Source organism: Canis lupus, chromosome 1 (assembly GCF_011100685.1).
Source record: "Canis lupus familiaris isolate Mischka breed German Shepherd chromosome 1, alternate assembly UU_Cfam_GSD_1.0, whole genome shotgun sequence".
Classification (NCBI taxonomy): Eukaryota; Metazoa; Chordata; class Mammalia; order Carnivora; family Canidae; genus Canis; species Canis lupus.
This window is the reverse complement of record NC_049222.1, coordinates 86,012,711-86,038,726: the sequence shown is the minus strand read 5'-3', so window position 1 is coordinate 86,038,726 and position 26,016 is coordinate 86,012,711. Positions and strand designations below refer to the sequence as shown.

The 26,016-nt window shown below is 38.7% G+C and overlaps 1 long non-coding RNA gene across 1 annotated transcript in view; it reads left to right on the top strand.

The window, feature by feature from the left end:
- LOC106559434 overlaps nt 1-23,324 on the top strand; it is a 77,503-nt gene extending 54,179 nt beyond the window's left edge. The window contains exons 4-6 of the long non-coding RNA XR_005354173.1: nt 5,390-10,326; nt 19,618-19,779; nt 21,651-23,324. This is a non-coding gene — a long non-coding RNA (uncharacterized LOC106559434). The remainder of the gene's footprint in view (nt 1-5,389; nt 10,327-19,617; nt 19,780-21,650) is intronic.
- The last annotated feature ends 2,692 nt before the right edge of the window (nt 23,325-26,016 follow it).

Genomic DNA, 26,016 nt, shown 5'->3' with positions numbered 1-26,016 from the left:
AACTCCTCTTGTGTAGGCTGCAGGAGAAGTCTATAGAGAGAGGCAAGTGGCTTCCAGGTCATCACATGGTTCTATGTTGTCCATATATTAAAATATTTTCCTCTGATTATACTTGTGAAGAAAAAACAAGCACGAATGATTGGTTTAAAAAGTAAACTAAATGTCACCCCTCAAAAATCTCATTGTCCAGAGGCAACAATAACTTCAATAATGTGTAGATTATGTTATTAGAGCCAATTGTTCAGGGTCTCACTCTGCTATGATGCATGAGCCTTGGGGATATATATATATATATATATATATATATATATATATATATATCTTATCTGGAGGTTTTAGGGAAAAATCCACTTCCAAGCTCTTTTGGATTGTTGGCATGATTTATTTCCTTGAAGTTATAAGACTGTAAGACTGAGGTCCTAGTTTCTTTGTTGGCCATTGGCTGGGGGTCATTCTCAGCTTTTAGAGGTGACATCAGGTCCTTTCCATGTGGTCTCCTCTATCTTTAAGCCAGTAAGTCCATCCTGAGTTTTGATTTTTGGAGTTCTCCTTCTGCCATTAGCTGTATTATTCAAGAATTCATGTGATTAGGTCAGGCCCAACTGGATAATCTCCTTTCGAATAGTTCAAAGTCAACTGATAAGTAATCTTAATTACATCAGTGAAATCCCTTTTTCCACGTAATGTAACATGATCACAGGTATAAGAGCCAGGGCAGAAGTCCTGGGGCACTTCTTAGAATTCTAATTCTACCTATCATATTAGGCCGAAAAATACTTTTAAAAAATGAAATTACACAATATTTATGCCTCCGAAAACTTTTCTTCACTTCCATAAAAGCTTTGAAGATATTTCTCAGTAAATATAGATATAACCTGGACTTTTTAACTGCTAAATAATATTCTTTTAAAAAGATTGATCATAATTTAACAATTTGTCTGTGGATGAATGGTTAGATTGTTTCCATTTTCCAATTGTAAACATTGCAGTCATGAAAACATTTAATGCTGTGCCATGGGCCAATTAATTATCTCTTTAAGGTAAATTACTATTTGTGAAATTGCTGATCAAAGAGTATACATACTTAAATATTGGTGCACATTTCCAGTATGCCTTCTGGAAAAGTTGCATCAACATATAAGCTCGTTCATATTAATGGTTTATTAAATGGCTTGTTTCTCTACACCTTTGCCAACAATTCTTTTAATCACTGCTAATCCAGTGAAAAGGTGTATTTTGTTCTTTATTTACTATTCCTTGATCATTAGTGAAGTTGAATATCTTTCTCTATGTTAATTTCCCAATATGTTGCTTCACTTGGGAACTGTCTATTCATTTCTTCTGTCAGGGATCTTTAGCTGCAAGCTGCAAAAGTCAATTCTGGTTTGGGGTGCCTGGCCAGCTCAGTCCAAGGAGTGTGCAACTCTTGATTTTGGGGTCGTGAGTCTGAGCCCCACATTTGGTATAAAGATTACTTAAATAAATAAAACTTAAAAAAAAATAGTTAACTCTGGTTAGCCTAGATAGGAATGGATTTTGCTGGAAGGATATGGAGGACCTTGGAGGATCAGTAAGAAAGTTGGAGAACCAGGCTTGGTAAAGGAGAGCCAGGCAGTAGAATGCAATAAATCTAATGCCGTAGGACAGGATAGTTAATATGCTGTTATTGAAATCTGTACAACTCAATGTCACTATCTTGGGACTCTTGATACTACTGTGAATAAATTCTCCATTTGCCTCCTTGTCTTTGCATCATTCTCAAGATTCAGAGTCCCTGGTACAAGCAAGCACCTGATCGATTGAGCTTAGGTCCACATGCCTGAACTATAGTGACCAGTAGGATAAGGGAGTATTCTTTGGTCGCTCTGGCTTCTTAGTAAAAAGTGGTAGCTTATATACCATTAATACTTGTCTGCATTAGACAGGCATTCAGATGCTGGGTAGAGCCCCTCCTCCCCCCAAAACCATTTTTCCAGTTGCATTTTTATTAGAGCACTTTTTACATTAAGGACATTAATACTTTATACTTGTGTTGCATATATCTTTCCTTTTTGCTACTTTTTTCTTTTTCAATTATGATGGCAAAGTAACCTTTAAAGAAAGATGACTCTAATCATTTCTCTCCTGTAGAATCCGATATAACTGATAAAGCATTGTGTCTTAATCAAGGCCACAGTTCCAGGTGACAGTGAATTTAACTAAGGAGTCTGTACAAGGAGGAAAGTGGTTTGTTACATGGAGACATATTTGCCTGTTCTCTAACTAACAAGGTCACTTCATATCAAGTGCTAGAAAATTCACCCATATTCCTTCTGGGGAAATTAAAAATGTTTTGTTAATTGAACAAAAGAAGATGAAGCATTTACATTTGGTTTGTAGTCTGGCACATTGAGTTACTCCTCCTAAGCTCCTGGAAGCCAGTCATATACCAGAATCAGAAGAGCTAGGACCTGGACTGGCCATGTAGCTAATGAGTGATTTCTCATTGGAGCCTCCATTCTTATGTATTTTTGCAATAAATTTCTCTGATAGAAATGGCTTCAGTGTGGCTTTTTTTCCTAGTGCAGTTTATGACTTTTATCATTATAAGCTTTTTACTATTTAAATAATTTTTAAAAATGGTAATATAACATAATTTTTTTAACATCTCCTGCAATAAGTATTCCTTAGTAGTCAGTGTCAGAATTTGTTAGGGATTGTATCTCTCAAAAGAGTTCTCTTCAATGCACACCTTAACATGTTGTTGTTAAACTAGTTCCCTTTTGGTCTAAGGAAAACCCCTATTTCTTGCTAAACTGATCCATAGTCCTTCTTACTAATCAGCCTTCTCTGGAAGGAGTTAAAGTTCTTCCTTCTCCAGAAAGCCTCGGTAGGAATATTTACAAAACTCTGGAGAGATGTAGTTGAACCTTGTATATACTATAGATGAGGAAATGAATATAATGCTAAAAAGAAATTAACTCCCATATAAAGCCAGAAAGATAGGCTGGGACCATGAAAAGAACCAGAACATGTTTTCCAAAAGACTCTATGGGCAAATAAATCCATATTTCCAAATCAATGCTTTCCAAAGCTTACAGAGAAAAATAAATAATGGTTTCAGGGCAACATGGCTTTCCAAATTTACTACCTACAATTAAATCTGTAAGTACTCCCTAGTGGTGTTTCAAAAATTCCTGAATGTGTTCTTATCAGCTTTATTCTAAACTCCTGGGGCACAGCATTATTTTCTTCTCTATTTTTGTCAGGAGAAACACATGGCTAGAACATTCCCCCCTGACACTTTTTGTGAATTGGAAAGATTAACTTCTGAATGCTGGGTGAACAATCTGAACAGACCTTTTCCTCACCAGTGGGTTGATCTCTATAATACTAAGCTACAATTCCCTGTTGGGCACTATATTGATGAGATCTGCAGAGAAGGGCCATCAATGTGTACCCAACAGATATTTTGAAAATTTGTATCCTCATCTAGCCTAAAACTGGATTTGTCATTTTTCTTTAAAGATTTGTTTGTTTATTTTGAGAGAGAGCGAGAGAGCATGGCTGCAAGCATGAGTAGTGGGGAGGGGGGAGAGGGGGAGAGAGAGAACTTCAAGCAGACTCACCTCTGAGTGTGGAGCCTGACTCAGGGCTCAGTCTTAGGACCCTGAGATCATGACCTAAACTCAAATCAAGAGCCAACGACTTAACTGACTGAACCATGCAGGCACCCGGGATTTGTCTTTTTAGTGGATAGATAATGAAATACTGTTTTCAAGATCAAGGTTCCAGAGGTGATGTGTGTGTGAATGTGTGTGTGTGTGTGTGTGTGCACGTGAACGCATGTGTTTGCATATAGAATTTTTCACACTGTGAGTTAATTCTGCAATGATTTCTTTTCTCAGAGTTACCATATCCTTTTCTGTTCCACATGAAGAACAGTTAGACTTCCTGTTCAGTTGACTGTTTCCCTTGAGAAAATGAGGCGGGGTGGGGGGTGGAGGAGTAATTGCAAAAGGATTCGGAAGGAATTTGCAAAAATTGAAAAGGGGACTTAATTTTATCTGTGACAAGGAATAGGACTCAACTGTCCTCCACGTAACAAGTTCAGGAAGTTACAAGTCTGTCCTCTCCTGGAGCGGCCGTGCTTAGGCTGTGGGTTGGCTGAGAGGTGTGTGTGGGAGACAGCAGAAAATGGTGCATTTGATTGGTCTTTGGCTTTATTTTAAACCAGCCAAAGCCAAAATGATTCTCTATGGACCAAGTGTGGTATGACCCATACTTTGTTCTCTTGTCTTCTTTCTCCCCTTTCAGTACTTATTTTAATATACATTTCCCATAAAAATTGTCCTGGTTTATGTGGTCCTGGTTGTGTCATGTTATTTATTTATCTCTTCCTGCTCAGATTCCTGCTCTTCCCTTTAGCTCCTTCCTTCCATTGCCTTTGTGATCTCCTCTTTCCCCTGCTTCTATTCCCATCTCTTTTCTCTTCTCTCTCTTGAAAGGTAGGTCTAATCCTGGGTAAAGTTGTGACATTTCAATCTTTCAGCCTTTCAGACTGGAATGGTTTCCTCTCTTCAATGATGTACACTTTTCTATTGTCCTGTGTTATGATGTCCCTTTTCCATCAAAATAAAAAAGTTTGGAACTGATATACTTCAAATATTATTCTTCTGGGATGAGTCTCAGCTTAATAGCTACCAAAGTATTTAGACAAAGGGATGAAATACCAAAGTGGAATTTCAGGGGGAGACTGGCTGGAATTCTGGGGGACTTCCATGTGTCCTAGAGTCCTACATGCTTCGTCCTTCATATATTTTTCTTGCAATAGTGGGAATGCAGCTTAGAAGCCCTTTACTTCCTCTCCCAGGGCCTTAGAGTGCTAAGAAAGGAAGCATCTGAACGACAAATATTGGATATGAGCCTCCAGAAGCAGGAAACTGAACCAGAAGTCCAAGGAGACCCGAAGAACCAAGAGAGGGCTGGCTGCTGTTACAGGGTTGCTTATGCAGCTGAGGGGAGACGTGGGTGTGAACTGGGGAACTGGTTTGTAACAGGCAAAATCTAAACATTCCCAAATTTGGGAGCAGGTGCCATTGTCTAAAAATCAGGATTTAGGCTCTTGATCCAGGAACCAGACCTTGTTCAGATATTCTGAATATCCATAAGCTATTTTGGGTCCTGATCACAGGAAGATTGCTCCAACCACACTCAGCATCCCTATAGGCTCTCAATGCCTTCTGCAGATCCTGTAACTCAGATTTGGCCTTTAAATCTCACTTCAGATTCCCCTATCTGGAAAGCTGTCCCCAACTTCTCAGTCAGCAGGGCAGTGTCTTTCCAGATGCTTCCATACACCTTGTTTTCATGAGCCCTCTCACCACTCTTCATCTGTCTTTCCCTCTAGGTTCACAGCAAGATGAGGGTACAGAGTTCACACGAAACTGTGTCCATCGTGCTGCACGCATTCCTGACCCAGAGCGGATGCTTAGCAAATGTCTGGTGAATGAGTGAATGCGCGGATGATGTCCTTAAGGACAGCAGACAAAGGAATTCTTAAGTTTTTACAGCACCAGGCCCCAGAACAAACTTCTCCCAGGATGCAAAAATGTGCCTTTGGATTCAACTGGTGTTTGAAGTTCTTCATGTTAAAGGGAGTCAGTGAGGTTGTTCTAGAGAGCTGCTGTAGAAGTGGATGGGAAGTAAAGGAGGAGGGAGATGCTGACTCATTCCCTGGAGCTGAAAAAAATACACAATATGCACCAGACAATGGGGAGAAACCATCCATCCGCCCATGGAAATCAGTGAGACAAAAGAGGCCTGGGAGGTCCCCTCCCTTCCCTTCTGCGCCTGCTCTGGACCTCCGTCTATTTGTTTTCCCCAAAGCTCTATATCTCGGGGCCTTTATGTTTGGCTCCTCCCACTCTTGCTGAGATAATAAAACCAGGGGAGGAATCTTGGGACAGGTTCCAGCTTGTGCTGTTCCATGAGAGCTAGGGGAGGGCATGAGGCATCTGGAAGTTTACAGAGGTCGAGTGCAAAGTGTGGAGAATTGGAACTTGGAAGGGGGAGGGGGCGGGCCAGGTGACGGCTGCTTGTTCTTATAAGCCCTTCTGTATTATGTCCATTTCTAAAATTATCTGCATGAATTACTTTGATAGACTAATAAAAATACTCACTTTTCAAAACAAATAAGAGGCGGCTGGAGAAAGCACTCCTGGGGCATGCAGGGCAGTGGGAGGGAGTGCATGAGTAATCATCACACTTTGGAGAAAAGCTGGTTGCATGCTGGGTTTGGATCTTGCATGAGGCGGCCACTGCTCTGGCAGCCAGATGAGCTGGGCCTGCATGAACGGACTGATTGGTCAGTGTTTCTGGATTTGGCTCCACCCGGGCTCTCTGCTCCATACCTTCATCATTACTTGCCCCCCAGCTCTGGTAGCTGCCAGCTCTGTAGCCCACTTACCTTCCTCATGATGGGTGCACTCACCTCCAGACCTCAATTTCCTTTCCAATAATGTTTCATTTCTTATCCTAGGCCCCAAAGTCTTGATGGTCCGCTGCTCAAGTAATAACTTTCCTGACTTGCCTTGGTTTCCAGGCTGTCTATTCCAGATGCTTTCCCATGAGGAAGCTCCCCTCCCTGGTCTGCCCCAGTCATGAGGCAGTATGTACACAGACAGAAGGGCCAGAGCAAGGGCTGATGACAGACAGTAGGACAGAAGGACTCAATCTCTGTAGCCATACCAACCTTGCTTTCAAGGCCTGTCTCCTTCTGTGTCCTAGCTGTGTGATGCTGTGTAAGTTACATGAGCCTTCATTTCTGAGCCTTCATTTCTTCATCTGCATATGGATGATACCAAGTGTACTTACTGCTTAATAAAAGCTCAATATCACCATGGCAGCAAGGATGAATTCACATACATTGTTCTTACACGTACAAAAACAACAAAGCATAGCTCCTTTCCTCTCTAACTGGTCTGTCTTCACCAAAGAGCACCCTCCCTCCATCACCTCTGCCCAAGTTGGCCAGCCTAGGGGCTAAGGACAATTTCAGTCCCACCAGATGAATTTCCTTCAATTCTATAAAGAAAAGCATTCCTTTAGGTAAATTCTTTGTCTCTGTTGGATAAAGTGCTCAGTTTTTCAGATTTCTGCTTTTTCCCCTCTTTCTTTCCAAGATGGCATCTGAAGGTGAAACTTAGGTGATCCCATGGTGGCAGAGGGCGGTTGGGGGTCTTTGGTGTCCTCTGGATGCTTGCTGATCTCTGCCACGTCATGGCTGGTCTGGGCTGCTTCCTGCATGGGGATCACTGAGGCGGACTGGTGCTACTCCAGGGTGTTCTGCTGGTGTCTGAGTCTAAAGCCTGTAGCTGGTGTAACTCATGGACCATCTCCGTTCTTGTTGACTTGGTCCTGCCTTCTTGGCAATGCACAGGTCCGGCGGGACTGCTCTAGTTTCTCTTGCAGGCAGTCTACCCTGCGGTGTGGACCACAGGCAATGGTGTGTTGCAAAAACAATTAGCAGTTAGTCTTGGGTGGGAGGGGCCCTGAGTGGTAGTATTTGCAGACTTCTATAGTTTAAATACCTTGGCATATCAAGCTACTAAGATGATGTCGACGAATGCGGAGTTGGGGAGAGACCTGCCATACAGATACAATAGTAATAGTAAATAGTAAATAATCTCAAGAGCAAGATAATAGTAAGATGCAGCAAAATAACTATGGAGTGATCGTTTTGAATATTGCATTACCTTTATGTTTAATAGGACCTATTTAATTGTAAGGTCGAACAATTTAATTTTTAATAACTTCTGTGTTCAGCAACTGATTTGAAATTTCTGACAATGCAACAGTGAGCTCTCTGCCCAGTGAGCCAGCTCTGGTCCACCACTGGCGGGTTACCTCATCTGCTTCATCAAGAGAGCTGCCAACAAGCTCCCAGTCAAGCCTTCAACTGAGTTCCATACTCCCTTTCTGGGGCAGCTTGGGAGAGCTAAATTTAGGCCCACCCTCTGCTATCCACACGCTGATGCCGAAGCAACCGATGACACAATATCTTCCCGAACACTAAAAAGGAAGCAGGGTAGAAGCTCCTCTGCCCATGGCATTAAACTTGACCCACATAACTCACTTCCCTGTGGCAGAATCAGTCAGACAAGCCGACTGTCAAATTCCCCTAGACTCTTGAAGCAAATCCACGCAATGGCCAATTCCCAGAAACTCACTTGACCAAATGAGAAATTCAACAAATTTAGTTTTATTTTGTTTTAATGGACTAGTTTTCCAAATAGAAGTTTAAGGAAGAACGCTAAAACCTGGTCTCCTGCCATAGCCTGAAGTAGGAGGCTAAGAGAGGCGGCTGTACTGTGTCTGTCCCGGAGCCCACCCTAACAACTCTTTCCTGCTGCTCATCTCCTAGGCCCTCTTTCTTTGCTCTGGGTCACCCTTCCTTTTTCCAAAGTCTTAGTCACTTCCTTCTCCCCTTTGCAGATTCCATAGCTCAACCTCTTCTTAGGAGCTCTCAGGGATTATGAAGGAGAATGCCACTGCTCTAGCTTTCCATTGGATGGCTGCTCCAACAGAACAACTAAAACAGAGATTGGCAAAACGAATGAGGCCACGGGAGCTCTGGAGAGGGAAGTCAGTACAAAGCATTCCTCACAGCACTGGTCTGTTTATATCATGATCTCACAGACTCTTCTTAACCACTCAGGCATTTTTAAACGTTGGGGTCAAGCATCAGGGCTTACAGGTATTGAGAAACCACTGCAGGCTTCAGTAGAGGACCGACAAGATTTGATCTGCTTTAGAAACTCAACTACAGTAGCAACATCTGAAAAGAACCAAAAGGTGGAATTTGTAAGCAGGGAACTTGTTTAAGGGTTCCTTAGAAGCCAGGCTAAAGGTGATAGCCTGAAGTCCAGTCATGGAAGTGATAGAAGAGCCCTTTCCTGGGTACCCTGACTTGATGGGCACTCCACCCCCCATTTATTTTCTCTCACTGCACCCTATTTGTTTCCTTCCTAGGAAATTTGTAATGTTATATTTACCGTTCACTTATCATCTCCTCCTCCACTAGATTGTAAGCTCTGTGGAGCCAGGCCTGCCTCATGCCCGAAAGTATTCTTCACTGGTGCAGTGTTGGGTTCCTGGTAGGTGCTCCACAAATGTCTGTGGAGGAAGGAATGCCACTGGGAAGAAAGGAAGGTTGGTGGGGGAAGCTTAGCTATGTTTTCAGGTAAGGGAAAGGTGCTCTTGGAGAAGGAGGAGTAGAAAACAGAGATTGAGAGAGATGACACAGATTCCAGAAAAACAGGACAAGAAGTGAAAGTAGAGGCGTTAGCTTTGCCTGAGAGGAGGGGTAGGCTTCTGACATGGGAGGAAAGGAAGAATGGGTGAGTGTTGGTTGGATTTATGAGAGCAGTGGTCTGTGTTTCCTGGAGAAATAGTAGGCATGATTACCAGCTGTGTGTGAGAGAGAGAGAAAGAGAGAGAGAGAAAAGAGGAAGAAGAAGAGGAAGAGAAAGAAGGAGGAGGAGGAAGAGAAAAGAGAGGGCAAAAAGAGGAGAGGAGGAGAAAGAGGAAAGGGGATTGAGAGTTTCAGGAGGTGATGAGAAGTTTTAACAGAATGTTTCAACGAAAAGAATAATGCAATGGCCAAAAAATGCCTAAAAAGATTTCTGAGGGAGGGTCCCACTGAGAAATAATGTGACCAAATTAGCCTTGCCCCAAGTCTCCTACGTGGGAGGCAGGGCAGTAGAATGGGGAGACGGAAGGGTTGGCTGTGGTAGGGATCTGCAGGATGCCATCTCTCTTCCTAGTTGATCTTGTGTCTAGCTCCAACAAAGGGAAACATTTCATGACTCCTGGGATGGGTTCAGATGAATCATTCATCTCTCCAGATATTAAAAGTTTTGAATGTGTGAGATAGGACACGGACATCAGAAAGAGGCTCTCAGCAGTCTGCTTCTCTGGAGAAGGCCTCACCCAGGGGCTGGAGCCTGCCTTGTCCTGCTGTATCCTAGATCTGTGGGTTAACTTGCCTGCCCTTGGCTATAACTTCCTCTGGCAGGAAGGCAGCTTTTATCTTAGAAATCTTACTGATATCCAAACATCCCTTGCCTTTAGGTGACCGCCTCCTAAAAGAGAAAGTACATCTGTTTAGACTTTGATAGACCTGGGTTTGATTCCGGGCTCTCACGCATGAAGCTCTGTGATCTTGAATAAATTGCCTACCTTTTCAAGCCTCCATCGTTCAGAGGAAAAAAGGGGAAGTCACTGGAAAGGCAGAAGGTTGAAATAAGATAATGTAAATAATCCAGCAGAATGGACAGGCACAAGGTAGACCCTCAATAAATATTTTGTCACCTCTCTCCATCCTCTCCTTTTGTTATTCCCTCTTTCCCTTACATTTTAGTTACCAGTTTTCTGTACCGGAATCCTCACAGCAGGAATGACATCTTAGTCATTAATAAGAACTCTTATCTTTATTAGAGTAATGTTTGCACTTGCTGGCTAAAAATCTCAAATAATACCAAAGAACAACAGCCTTATGCCTCCCTACCCTGAGTCTCATCCCCTAGAGAAAAGTGTATCTGATTCTTAACAGTTTTGGATTTTAATTATTTTGGTATCATCTCAATTTGTCTGAAAGTATGTTTATACTGTTATTTCCTGATTTGTAAGTTTTAAAGATTATTTGTGTTCCTATATAAAGGGAAAAGATTTAGTGTACTTACATTACCATCCCATCTCTGCTTCCCAAACAATTGTGCCTCTTTTTAATTCCTCTATTGGTTAACTTCGTAAGTTTAATGAGTAAATAAATATTTTACTTTTTTTCTATCCATTGTATGTACCATCTCTTAATTTTCTGCTCTGAAAGATTGGGCCATTATCATACATACTCTTCTCTTTAGCTCTCCTCACTCCTTTAACTTTCTAACTGTTGTCACCCATATCTTTTATATGATTAAGGTTGATAACATTTGCTTTCTCTTTTGGGATTGTAATTAAGTCTCTGTGCTTTGTTGATCGATTTTAAAGGATAAATGCCAGTAAATAGTGCTCGCATTGTGACAATTATGTGAATATTGTTCATGGTCTATTTAAATATATTTGTTTTCTTGTTTAGATTTTTTTGCTTTTCCTAGGGTTTCTAACTGCCTTTCTTTTACTTTCACTGTCTGCTTTTTACCAATACATGGATTTCTCTTTTCTTGAATATTTCCTCCTGGAATCCTCCTGTTCCAACATGGGCTAGTTGCTATTTAGAATGGCTGCAAACCTGTTGTCCCAAGATTTTCATTCATTACTTCCCAATGTTGAATCTACCCTGTCCAAGATCTACTGACTTCGTCCTTTTTGGTTGATTAATTCATTTTATAGAACATACCCAGAAGTTAATATCTAAGAAAGGGTACATGTGAGATAAACTTTCTAAGTTGCTCTTACATTTATTAGTAGTTTGGTTAGGTTAAAAATTCTAGGATTAAAAATTTTACTTGAGGATTTTTTTTTCTAGTGTTCAGTGAAATTGTTATCAATCAAATTATCTTTTCATTATAAGTAACCTATTTTATTTATCTATCTCTTCATGGAAGCTTGTAGAATCTTACCTTTTAACTTTCATGTTCTGATATTTTAAAATTATGTAAATGAATCTAAGTTTTATTTCCCTCCATATAGTATACTACATACATAATGGGCCTTTTCAATCTGAAGTCTCACTGGTACTGGAAAATTTTCTTCTATTTTCAGTTTGATAATTATTAACTCTATTTTCTCTTCCCTCTTTCTGAAACACCATTTGTTGAACACTGGACATTATGTCTAGAACTTCTCAGGGCTCTTATTATTTTTCTCTCATGTTTTCTATCTCTGTATTTTTTTCTATTTTTTGAAATACTTTATTACTTAATCTTGCAATTTGAAAAATACTTTAATAGACTTTTAATTTTAAAATAATTTTAGATTAATGGAAAAATTAAAAATATTATATAAAAAGTACATGGGCTCTGCACGTCGTTTCCCCTATTAAACATTGTATGTTAATATGGCACCTTTATTATAATTAATGAAGTTATATTGGTATATTCATAATAAGTTAAGTCCATATTTTTTTTTCAGATCTCCTTGGTCTTTCTTTATCTGATGTCATTTTTCTGTTTTAGGATCCCATCTGGATATCACATTCTATTTAGCAGTCATGTCTCCTTAGGGTCCTCTTGGCTGGGAAAGCTTCTTAAACTTTTCTTGTTTTTGATGTTCTCAACAGTGTTGAAGAGTACTTATCAAGTATTTTGTAGAATGTCCCTCAGCTGGGATTTGTCTGATGTTTTTCTCATGATTAGATTGGGGTTATGGGTTTCTGGGAAGAGGCACAGAACTAAAGTGCCACTTTCATGACATCATATCAAGGGTATATACTATTAACATGACATCACTTTTAGTGTTAACTTTGTTCATCTGAGATAGTATTTCTTATGTTTATGTACTGTAAAGTTACTATTTTATTCCTTCTCCATACTGTACTCTTTCAAAAGGTGTCAGTATGCACAGCTCACACTTAATTGGAGTTATGCTCCATCTCATTGAGGGTAGAGTAGCTACATAAATTATTTGGAATTTTTCTGCATCGGAGATTCTCTTCTCTCTTATTTATTTATTCAGTTATTTATTTATAACAGTATGAACTCGAATACTTATTTTATACTTTGGGCTAGAATCAAATACTTTTTTATTTTATTGCTCAGATTGTTCTGGCTTTGGCTATTCAGAGGTTTTGGTTGACTCCTTTGTTTACCTCCAATATTGTACATATGTGTATATATATGTGTTTATTATTTTTGAGCATTTCCTTACTTTCCATCACTGTAAGATGTTTCTGGTTTACTTTGTATATTTCTCATCCCAACCCTAGAATTAGACATTTCTCTGAGGATACCGGTTCCTTTTACTGGAGAATGGTATTGGGAACCAAAATCTGTGTGTTGCTACTGGAATATTATTGCTTTTGGCTCTCTTAGCTGGCATAGCAAGAAAATGTGTGTATACCAACTCCTATATATACATGCATCTATAAATATTTCTATAAGTAACATCTGCATGTATATTAACCCAAACATGAGTTCATGCTGATGTCTCCAACTCTAATCCATTACCAGGTGGATCATTCTAGCCTCTTTCCTTCATTTTTCTGTAAATTCCCACTCCAACAGTGAGAAAACTGGCTCCTCAAATCCCCCATCCACCTACCGGGTTGTTCAGTTCCAGTATATATGTATCACAGTATCATGATTGTTAGCGGGCACCCTAAGGGAAACAATTTTATCAACTAGTGTTCAGTGCTATGTGTAGTTCCTTTTGCCTTTAGTCTTACAGACTCCATTTGTTTGCAGTGCTACTAAGGTCAGCATCTTTGCTCCTCATTTCCCTTGGATGAGATTATTTCTATATATTTAGAATACAGTTAGATTGTTCTGTCACATTCTGCATTCATTCTGGGACCTCTTGGCCTCAAAATGTTCTTGAAGATTTCCTTATCAGTTCTTTTCAAAACTTCTATTGACTTTTTCCCCACTGCTATCAAATTTTATTTTCCAGAAGTTCTTTTTGCCCTCAGAATTGTTATTTACTATTTATTTATTTAAGAGACAGCATGTGCATAGAGATGCATCCACAGTTCACATGAATTGGGGGAGGGGAAGAGGGAGAGAATTTCAAGCAGACTCCCCGCTGAGTGCAGAACCCAATGCTAAGCTCACTCTCAATCTCATGACTTACAAGATCATGACCTGAGCTGAAATCAGGAGTCATTCAACTGACTGAGCCACCTAGGTGCCCCAGAATTCTTTTTTATATCATCTTATTCTTTTTTCATTGTTGCTAGTTAGCTGGTAGCAGTCTGCATCTATGAAAATCCTCTCTGGGGACATAAATGAGACTTTTTTGAAATTCTCTTCACTTGGCATGTTTTCTGCAAGGCTTTCATTCTGTTCATTTTCATTTCTGTGTTCCATACTATTTTTTTTTCCTCTGATTTCTGGTAATCTTTGCTTGACTGCTCCTGATTCAGAGTGGGGGAATCTGATTTCCTGATTGGAATCTCTGGAATCTCTGAGGGCATGAGTGGGTCCTGTGAATACTTAGTTTCCCTGTAATTTGTCTGGACTCTTGTTGGAGGAACCCATGAAACTCATGTTAAATCTTTCCACTTGGTTGATATGTAGAGAAGTATCATCCAATATTCTCCCTGAAGTGTAAGGCCTATCATCTAGCAAGCTGGTAGCCAGGTAGTTATTCATTTAATCTGTGCATTTTCACAATACCACTCACATCCTCAATTATGCTTGGCTTTCTTCAGAGCAGAGACTCTGTTTTAACCTTTCTGATCTTCTTGTTGGTGGGCAAGGAGAATAGCTCAGATCCATGGAATAGCCAAAAGAATCTAGAGAGAGATATATATTGATTCATTACAGCCTCCAACCAATCTTTCTTCTTTTGGCTCTTTATTTACTTCCCCTTAATGCCCACGTCCAGAGGTATCTGATGCTGCTAATCTCTGAGACTTATGTTTTTTGAAATGGAGATTGGGTCAGTTTTTAGCTTTTCTCATTGCTGGTTAGTTTTGGCCTTCTTGGGCCTACATGGCCCTATGGTTAACACTCATCTGTCTGCTTTCCTGACTTTCTAAAATTGTGCTGTTGTATCATCTCCATTTATCCTTGGATATATACCTTTAAAAACTATCTATCTATCTATCTATCTATCTATCTATCTATCTATCTATCATCTATCTATCTATCCCTTTCTTTACTTGATTTTACAGGGGTTTCTAGTGAGAGAAAAGTTAGATTCTTGTGTTCAATTCACTGTACATCTTTTCCCAAATCCAGTTGATAACTTTCTCTCCCCTTGATATGGTGCATTCTGGATACTAACTACTTGATAGATATTAGCAAAATGAAAATATATACAACCTGGAAAATCTCCATTGCCTTGTGCTCTTTAGTTGATTGAACTCTAATACTAAAAATATACACCATGCTTCAAATGTATTTATCTTTGTAGTGACTTTCTGCTTTCCCAACTAGTTTCAGAACAAAGAGAATCTTTATGATTAGTTCCTTTGGTGTCACATCTAAACAAGCCTCCAGGGAAGAGCAGTCCAACAAATTTATTATGGCTTGTAAATCAACAATATTAAAACTGGTATTAGCTTTTAACACTTAAAGTGTTGGGGGAATGGAATTCATCAGAGGTCCCTGCTTTCTCAATATAGTCCTCAGTTAAAATTGATGAAGATGTAAATAATTCTTTATCAATGAATACTCGTTCATGCAGCATTTGTCTTCCATTCCAAACACACTTGGCTGAATATTGATTATGTGGTTGAACAACCTTAGACAACTGCTTTTGCTTTGGGTTATGATGACTTACATTGATTTAAAACCGCCTCTTATAAAACGTAGCTTTCTACATTATTTCAATATAATTTATTCATGTGTTAACATGATGCTGGACACTCTGAGAACTGGGTTTTAGTCCTAGCTGTACTACCACCTCCAAACTATCAGAGTCTTGCTTAGTCCTCTCAGCTTCCCCATTGCTCTGACTTTCCATTTACAAAACCAAATTGATACCACTTCTCCTGGCTGATCAATAATGGGCACAATACCAACCCTTGCTGAAGTGAGGATAAAATGAGTTAATGATGAAAAAATTCCACTAGACCTCTTTAGTTGTACAAAGGAATACTATTTTAAAATTTTGAACACTATGTTAAAGCAAGACCCAACAAACTAAAATATTTAGTGAGGGTAATGTACTTTTAAAAAGTGGCAGAGATAAGGACTCCTGAGTCCTTTGCCTGTTGAGTAGTTTATGCACTAGAGGCAACATAGAGATTAGATATTTGGGTCACACTAGCTCTCCTTCTACATAGTCTGGCTTTGGTTTTACTTTCCTCTGAAGAACATGGAACAGCTGAGATCTTAACTCATTGTAAGCTCTAATCTTTCAAAGGTCCCTCTATTTTACTTGGCTTCTCTCCTGACCCTGAAGTTAAATGTAAGTTCCAGGATCTCACTGCTCCTCTTATAAAATTATTTTGTAAAAGCAATAAGTAAGATCAAGTTTGGGAGGTTGTCTATGTTTGTCTGCCTAAGCATTCAAAATCTCATTGATGCCAGCATTTTTCCCCTCTATAATGTCGAGGGCTCTCGGTCGTCTTAGCAAATGTCATTCACTGCTTTTCAGGAGAAAACCCAAGTCTGTGTTTCACTTTTCTTCTCTGGACTTGGATTTCTGACACTGAAAAGCTTTCACACATACCATCAGTGACAGTCAACTGGAAGACAGACAGACACAAAGCCATTCTCAAGGATTTCTTCCTTTATTTCCAAAATATCTTTTGACCACTGGAAAGAGTGTTGATCCTTCCCTTTTGTTTCTTTTAGTATGTTCACAGGACACAGAAAAGGAGAGAGAGCATTGCACACAGGGAGCTTTCTTTTTTTCTTTCACATGAAAGACCTCATTGTTCCACCTCCACAGTTGACTGCAGGCCCTGGAGAAAGTAGCAAAAGATCAAGAAAGACAGAAGAATGATTACTGACGTATTTTCAGAGTGGTAGGCTCTGACTAAATAGAAATACACTGATTTGTGAAAGAAGATCCTTGTTATATTTTAACAGTCTAATGGGGTTTGCTTTATCATTAGTGACTTTTGTACTGCTTGTACTTGATTTAATCAGGAAAGGAGTCTTTGAGCTGACTTTACAAACCCACAACACAATAGTTAGTTGTCAGCTGTGATTAGATTTAATTAGAGTAAGTGGAAAATGTATCAGTACTTTTTCACCTTTTTCCCTTCCTGATCCCTTTTTTATTTTTGGAACTCTCCTTGGCCTTTCCCTCTTTTCTTATTTTTCAGTTCTGGAGAATGAAAATATAAATATGTACCTATATACTCAGTTGTTTGGTTTTTGTATTCTTAGATAGGCACAGGTACTCTGTGGTACTGGCTGCATTTGTGTAGCTGTGCATTAACAAGATTACCCAAATTAGGAATTTTCAACACATAATTATGACCACTGCTGCAAGTTTTAGTTGGAAGAAAAAAACTAGGGATTATGGAGAGCTCATGGTGGTGGTGGTGGTGGTGGTGGTGGTGATAGTGGTAATGTAGTGCTTAGGGAAAGCTATTCATGGATTAAATTCATTAGTGTACTTTTAGTCATCCTGTTCAGTACAATAATTTATTAATTTAAATAAAACTAGTGTCATCTTAAGAGTCTGCAATTACACTCCTAGTAAAAATCCAAATTCAATGGTAAAAGTCCAATTAAAGAAATTTTCTATTTCTAGAAATTTCTCAGAAGTTTCTGAATTGAGTAATTGATTTTTCTAGGAGTGAGAAAGAACACAGGATACAGAAGAGTTGCAGGAGGAAAAAAAATCCCATGTTCAGTTTTCCTTAAGTGGAATTTGAAATGTCCAAAGGCTTTTGGATAGAGCCCATTCAAGGAGGCCGTTCAAGGAGGCTTGACATGGTTCTCATTTGCCAGGGAGAAGTGTGCTGGATGCACGGATCTGGGAGTCCCTAGGGCATAATAGTCAAGACACTCTCAGGAATGAAATCATTTAAGAGAGTGGGTGACAAGGAAGAACCCTGGGCCAAGTCTGAAACTGTGGGGAATGCCAAGATTTAATGACAAAATGAAAGAAATATATCTGTAAGGGAACAGAGAAAGTCAGAGAGGTCTGAAAAGAACCAGTGGAGGGGATCCCTGGGTGGCTCAGCAGTTTAGCTCCTGCCTTTGGCCCAGGGCCTGATCCTGGAGTCCCGGGATCAAGTCCCACGTTGGGCTCCTGGCATGGAGCCTGCTTCTCCCTCCTCCTGTGTCTCTGCCTCTCTCTCTCTCTCTTTCTCTCTCTCTCTCTCACTGTCTATCATAAATAAATCTTAAAAAAAAAAAAAAAAAAAGAACCAGTGGAGTCTAGTATCACGGAAACTTTGGAGTAAATTAGAACAACTACCCAGGTGACTCCCAAGTCAGTGACGGTCTGATCCTACCTAGGCAGGTGAGGATTCCCAGCAAGAAGGGAGGACCAGTACTCCCCCACAGGTGACTGTAAGCACCCACCATTTCTCTTTGGGGGAAGTAACCATGAGGCTTAGCACTAAACAGCTGGTTATTACTGGAAGGTTGGGGCCGAGTCTGAAGGTGGAGTTCATAAGGATACACACTTATTTATGCCAAATCGATTCCTTATAGATGTTTTTCTAACAGAAAGAAAATATATTTTTTAAAAATATGGGAATATGGAATCTGGTTCTAATTACCGAGTTCCTTTTTTTAGACTTTTATTATATTATATTTGACCCATTTTTATAAATATACATGAGCATGCATCGTACAAGCCTTGTAACTTTCTGCAAAGTAAATAACTACAATTTCTGATACATTTCTATGGTTAGATATTTTTTATGGTATTATATGAGAACCATTTACCAATGACCCTAGGCATCTTGGCAAAATATCTGGAAAAGTCAGCTGCACGGTTGGTTTCTTGTTTATTTATTCAGTCTTTCTAGTATTTCAGCCCCCCTTTTCTCCCATTTCAAGTTATTTTCTAGTTGCTGACCAATGTTCAAATGTGAGTTGCTGTGAATTCATTGGGATGAAAAAGTCGGTTCTCAATTTCCATGTTTGGAAGAGACAAAAACTAATACTGTGTTTGACATTGAAATCTCAAAAAAAAAAAAAATGTATGCCATTGGCAATGAAAATTCACACACAAAAAAAGACTAGTCTATTTTTAATTGCAAACCTCAAGGTAGAATATTTCTAATATTTGTGATAATAAAAATATTAGTCTCAGGTGAGAGAATTTTTTCTTTGCATATTATTTGAAAAACAGAGGACTAGAGCAAAGAAGAAATTCAGCCATTTCAGCAACTTTCTCAAGTAGTGACAAAATGAAACATTCAATGTGGGGAGGGATGAACAGAAATATCAAATCTATTCTGCTTCCTGCTAACAAAGTGGTTTTGGGAAGATATTCCCAAGGTCTGGATTTTCTCAGCTGTTAAATGATTGGATTATGCTAACTACTTTTTCTCAATGCTTTTTACAGTTTCTATGTTCTCCAATTCCCAATAAGATTTTATTACCAGACATCGATAAGCTACACCGTAGATGCTCAGTTTATCAATGTCCGTTTAGTAACCATGCTCTCCATTCCCTCGGTACAAAATGCTGGAAGATGCCCATCGCAGAGTACTGGGAGCCAAAAGGACTGTTCTAGCGCATCCATGCATATCTGCCCCCATCAGAGTTTTATGTGCACCAAGAGTCAGCTAAATTTGTTTCCAAATCTGTTTATGCCACTTGTGTTTGTTCTTGAAATTACATAATTTATCACATAGTATGAAAAACAAAGAAATATGAGTGAGAAAAGAAAGAGAGCTCTTTCCATGAGACCTAAAACAAGTGCTCTGGATAGAATCTATGGGGTGGGGGCGGGGAGGGCAGGGGGGGAGTTGTGTAATATAATAAGACGTTATAAAATATTAGAAAATGCTCATAAATATCTAGAGAAGTCGATTTTCATGTTTCTTTGCAGCTGGATTTATTTTTAAATTTCATCTGAAAGAAGCTGAAACTGGAGATTAAAGTTGATGCTTTATGCAAGAAAGTAACAGCACTCCAATCAGACTGTAAGACAATGTTACACAACAGAAGACTGATGAATGGACAAGGAAATGATTGAAGCAAAATTATTTAGGTATGCATGTATAATTTCTTATCTTTCCTCACTTTAGCTTTCATTTCATTTCATTTCATTTCATTTTTTAAAAAATTTTTTTATTAACCCAGTGACTACCAGTCTGGACTGTGTCCAATTAGACAACATTTACTCCTGTCATGTTGAGGTCAGGACCAGGTTCAAATTTCCAAGTTTCCTTTGTTCTCTCAATATTAACAGAATATATTAAATTAATGAATAATGTGAATAAGAGCCAGCAGAGCACTTTTCTTTTCCAGGCTTTTGAGATATATTTATCTCAAAGCTAATTATGTATTATAGGGTAGTCGAACCATTTTCTGGGATTGAAGTCTGCCTCCTGTTCTTACTAAGTATTTAATGTCTTCAAGGCATATTTTCTACCACTGAGACATTACAATAACACACTAGCTCACTGGGTTGAGACGATGAACTAATCATATCCATACAGCACAGCACCCGGCATATAGTAGAAAACTAAAGATATGACATTTATTATCCTTAAAGTAGGTTTCAAGTGCTTCTAATTACCAATTGATTTTTAATGTAGTAATGAGCTCTAGAAGTTGTTGGATGAAAAAGATTGAACCTTGTGCAACTTTTCAGGGGGATGCTGAAGCAAATTTGAGAGAACAGTAGGATGGCTGGGACCATGTAATTAGATTGCATGGTGGCCAGAGGTCAAAACTGAGTAGCAAGTCAGAACCTTCAGTTAAGGGTCAGTGATCAAGCTCAAGAGGGGATTAGCATGGGCAGCAGCTGCTCCCGAGTGAAATGTTCCCTCTGTGTAAAGCGCGGTTGCCAGAGGTAATGAACTATGCCCCATGATCACTGCAGGTATGAGCTACGCTTCCTCTCCTATAGTTTACTCTTAACACAGCAGCTAGGGTGAGCCTGTTAAAGCCTAAATGAGATCACGTCATTCCTGTGCTCAAAACCATGCAAAGCTGCTCATTTCTCTAAGAGCAAAGGCCAAAGTTCTTATAATAAATGGGCTGCAAGGCTCTACAGTGATTGGGGTCCCTATCAATTATCTCTTTGCTTTCGCTGTCCTCCAGCTCCATGGCTTCTTTGCCATTTTTTTTTTTTAGAAGTTGGGCAGTCTCCTGTCCTAAGATCTCGTTCTCTCTTCGAAGACTGCTCTATCACTATGGCTGCTGGCCCTCATTGCCTTCATGTCTTTGTTGAGGTTTTTCTTTCCCAGGGAAGCTGACCTTGACCACCCCTCACATCCCACCCTCTCCTTTACCCTGCTTACATCCCCTTTTATATCCTACTTTTACTCAGTCATCACATCTGGTTTTTCTTGCTTTTCTGTGCTAGAATACAAGTTCTACCAGGGAGGTTCTTTATCTATAGCTTTGTTCCTTTCTGTACCCAGTGCCTAGAACAGTGCCTGGCATACTGTTGAGGCTCATTAAATATTGATTGAATGAATGAAGGAATGAATGGAAGAACCAGGACTGGCCAGAAAGTAAGCCACAGTATTCTCTGCCCGAGGGCAAAGCAAATGGCCAAACAACCAATATCTGGGGATTTATTGAGGTGAGCAATAATCTCTTTAGACTGGAAAGGCTCTCTGTCTTCAGCTACAGTTTGCTAATCTCCTTTTTCCCCGAGTCCCACTGCTTTCTTGATTTTATTGCCTTGAATTCAGGTTTATTCAGGCAAAAAGAGTCAGAGAACTATGGCCAAGACCCAGATGAACCAGATAATAAACAGGTCTTTGCTTCAGTTTTGTGACATGAGAGCAAATAGCCATTAAGGCCTTTTTTTCCTCTTTCCTTCATTACTTGTCTCTAGTTTGGTTTAATGATTACCTGATGATTCAGCAGTTATGACTTTTTGTTGTTGTTGTTAACTCTTTACAGTTTCTGACCCTCTCATACTACATCCGTATTTGGTATTGAAGACTTAAAAGTCCCTTTCTTCCCTTCTCACTTAATTGTTGTTTAAATGCTTCCACTTTCCAATGCCTTTCATGAAGATGGCACTAAGGGGGAAGAAGGAAGCCCCTGCCCCTCCCAAAGCTGAAGCCAAAGCAGAGGTTTTGAAAGCCAAGAGAACGGTGTGCTGAAAGGCATCCACAGTCACAAAAAGTAAAAAAAAAAAAAAGAAGAAGATCCACACATCACCTGCATTCCAAAGACGCAAGACACACTGCGTCTTTCAAGGCAGCCCAAATATCATCTAAAGAGCACCCCCAGGAGAAATAAGCCTGACCACTATGCCATCATCAGTTTCCCCCTGACTGTCAAGTCAGCCATGAAGAAAATAAGAGACAACAACACACTTGTATTCCTTGTAGATGTCAAGACCAACAAGCACCAGATCAAAGAGGCTGTGAAGAAGCCCTAGGACATTGATGTAGCCAAGATCAACAACCCGATCAGGCCTGATGGAGAGAGGACGACAAATGTTTGACTGGCTTCTGACTCTGATGCTTTGGATATTGCCCACAAAATTGGGATCATCTAAGCCGAGTCCAGCGGCTAAATCTAAATATAAATTTTTTCACCATAAAAAAAAACCCTTAAAACAAAACCCATGCTTCCAGTTTTCATAACTCTATGCACACAATAATAGTCATATCACAATATAAATTATATTGTAATAATAATTATGAAATTATTTAGATCTACTGAGCCTGTACTAAGGTCTGATTCAGGAGCTACAGATATATTTTCACTGATCTTCACACCAGCCTTGTAAGGGAGTATTTAGACCTTAGTGAATTCACCTTGTGTTCTTTACCATGTATGTTTTCTTCTAACTGGCCATGTCACAATCACTGGAAGCACTTGGTGACAGATGGACCCAACTCCTGAAGTCCTATGGACAATTGTATTTTAACCAACATCCAAGGGAAAATTCTGGACACTCAAGTTTGGGAGCCTGGGTAGGTATTGAGGCTGAACATGTCATAAAGGACAGGACACACTGAATTTGAAGTGATGACTGCTATTGTAGCACATGGCAGTTATCACTAGGCAGCTTTTTACTTATTACAATGAAAGTTAACCTTCTTGGCAAGTCACATTCTTCTTTTCCTGCCTCTAGCATTTGACATCTATACTAAAGGTATCTATCTACAAATAAAACCAAACTCCATCTTAGAGATTCTAGCCAGCAGCTACTATTTAAGGAGACCTTTGTTCTTTTGGGCCAGATGGTGCAGTCTAGATCTAAGTCAATTTAATTCTATTTGGTAAAGAATAAGGGACCAAATCATTTGGTTAGTGCATCTGGAAACAAACAAACAAACAAAAAATTACAAAGGGTATCAGAAAAAAGTAAAGTAAAGTAAGCATCTCAATATGCATCAAGAAAATGACTAGCTTTCCTAAAATTTCTCATTTATTCAAGTAAAAGAATATTGCATGTCTCAAAAGTCAGATATGTAAAATTACATAGAATCATATCACCATAGTCAAATCAGAGGATGAATGAAGCAATTGTTGAGATGTGGGGTTGACAGACTGGTCCACAAACCAAATCTTTCCTGCTACCCTTTTTTTTTATAAATAAAGTTTTATTGGATAACAGCCATGCACATTCTTTTACATATTGTTTATGGCTGCTTTCATGCTACAATGAAATGGCAGAATTGAATATTTGCAGCGACAACCACAAATATGGAAAACAAAGCCATAAATACTTACCATCTTGTCCTTTCCAGAAAAAGCTTCTGATCTCTGGTCTAGATTATTTAGAGATTATTAATTTTGGTTCTAAAATATTCAGATTGTTTTATATAAAATTTGAAAGTGGGAAGATAATAGAATCTCAATAAGTATCTATCGAATGAATGAATGATGACATTTTCAGCTGCACTTTCCACAAAAAAGAAATTAACACAGGGACCTGAAGTCACCAGAAGTGTTAGCAATTGTTAACCTATAACCCCACACCCAGAATTAGCTCATGGATCATAAAGCACACATTTACCTACCCTTTTAGGGAGAGAAGAGACAAGTTCTTTACAAAAAGACATTCATTTCAAAGTGGAGGACATGCTCATTAGGGTGTGAACAAGACCATTCATTGGTGTGTGGAAAAAAAGATTGTAATTTATGACTTCAAATTAATATATAGAGAAAAGAAATTAAGCTTCACTGATATTTAATATACAGATTGGCACCAGTCCCTGCACAAATGTACAGACAGGTATTTGAGATTTCTTAAGGGAAGAGTAGCAGTAGTTAATCAGTCCCAAAGGACTGGCTGTCACTATCTCTCTTGCTTGATTTCAGTGTAATCATACACACTGAAGTGTGCATGTACTTGATTAAGTGGATTTAGACATTTCATTATCTACTTCATAAAATGGACGAATGGATAGAAAGATTCCTGCAAAAACATCTGAGATCGAAGATAATAATTCATGCACTGCTTAATAGTGGGGGAAAAATGGTAGAGTCAATATTTCTCTTAAAACTATAGAACCAGTTCTTCAACAGCCAAAGAAATAAAAGGTTAATTCATAAATTCTGATGATCTTTGAAATGATCAGAAGATTATACTGAATATGGATTTACTTCCCCTATCACTATAGACCTCATTCTAGTTGAATACTGTGTCAAATTTAAACAAAATTTTTGCATAATTGGTGGCTTGGGTTAAAAAATGAGTGCCATGACTTAGTAGGCAAGATAATTAGGTCCATTTTCTTTTCAAATCCTTCTATAATTGGAAATTAACTTTTTAGCTATGATAGTCATTAAAATCAACTACAGAAATAATGTATATAAAATCGGTTTGAATCACAAATAACCAAGATTTAAAAAAATAACCAAATTTATCAAATCACATTGCCTACTTTAGTGATATTAATGACTTTTAAGAGTGAGAACAAAAAGACTTTCTTCTAAATTAATAAATAAAGTAAAATAAACTATTATTTATGTTATCTTTATCTCATTGTTTTATAATTTCTATTTTGTGTATGTTTTATTATGTATATATACAATATGTTAGTACAATAGCATATGCACATGATGTTCACATATTTATATATTTAAGTATATGCCTTATGTATATATAATATATAAAATATATACATGTATATGTAATATACATGTGTTTAAATTTTGTATTATTCATAGGTTCATGTGATTAAAAAGTTTAGAAGCCCTTGATTTAGACAATGATATATGGGTTCAACCTTCCTATGAGAGTGTATTAGGTTTTATCACTGCCTGAACTTCCCTTTGACTGAACTTCCCTCATCTGCTGAAGGCTTGGTAGAAGGCCTTGAATTATAATAACTCCTCTCCATGCACTTTTGTATGAATATTTATCCCATATTGTTACATACTTGTTTATATATTTTACATTTGTCAACATCAGTGTTGTCTTTCTTTAGTTCTGGCTATTTAAATACTAAAGATATTACTGATTAAACTTGCTTTTTATAGTACCTTTCATAGGAAGTTAGCTGACACCCTTGATGCTATTTGCTTCTGTTCCTGGAGAAATTATTTTATCATTACAGATTGCATTGAATTTTATTGACTGTTATGTAAATAGTGGGTGCCCTTTGCAGTGTTGGTATGTTTGGAAATGGCAGTTTTCCTGGGGTCAAGAGGGTTTGATACCGACTTTGTTCACTTCATGTCAAAACAATAAATCACTCTCCTTAGGAAAAAATTCTGCCTCAATTACTTAAAGTTCTTTTCTATTTCTTTATTTTTATTTGTTTCCTTTTTTATTTCTTGAGATACAAAGAACCCACCTTCATACCACAAATTGTGTTAAATGAGATACCTCCTCTGCCTTTTCTGGCCAAAACAAATCTACAATTTTACACCTCAATAGTTACATCCATTCAAAATGTTTGTCATCTGGGAGCAACCCTGGTTTCTGAAATAGTACCAGTGACATTGCCAAAGTTCTCCCTAATTCTTCTTCATTAAATTGCAGTTTTTCTTCTATTAATCAAGTTATATTTGCCTGTAGTAGTTCTTTTTTTCCTCTGTCAACCTTAGCCCAACTATGGAAGTTCTGCTTTTTGTATTCGTTGAAGGAGAAAACCTTAGAACTTGATGTCTACTCCTTCACTGGGCAGAAAGTCTGGTCACTCATTAGCTTCTTATATGTCAGGAAGCTGGTCTCGAATGCAAGTCTCACAGCTTCTATGAGGTGCCGCAGATGTCAAAATGCCCCCTCCCCTCACAACCCAACTTTTATCCCCAGCTGCTCTGTGTTGCCAGTTAGAACTTAAATTCATGAAAACAC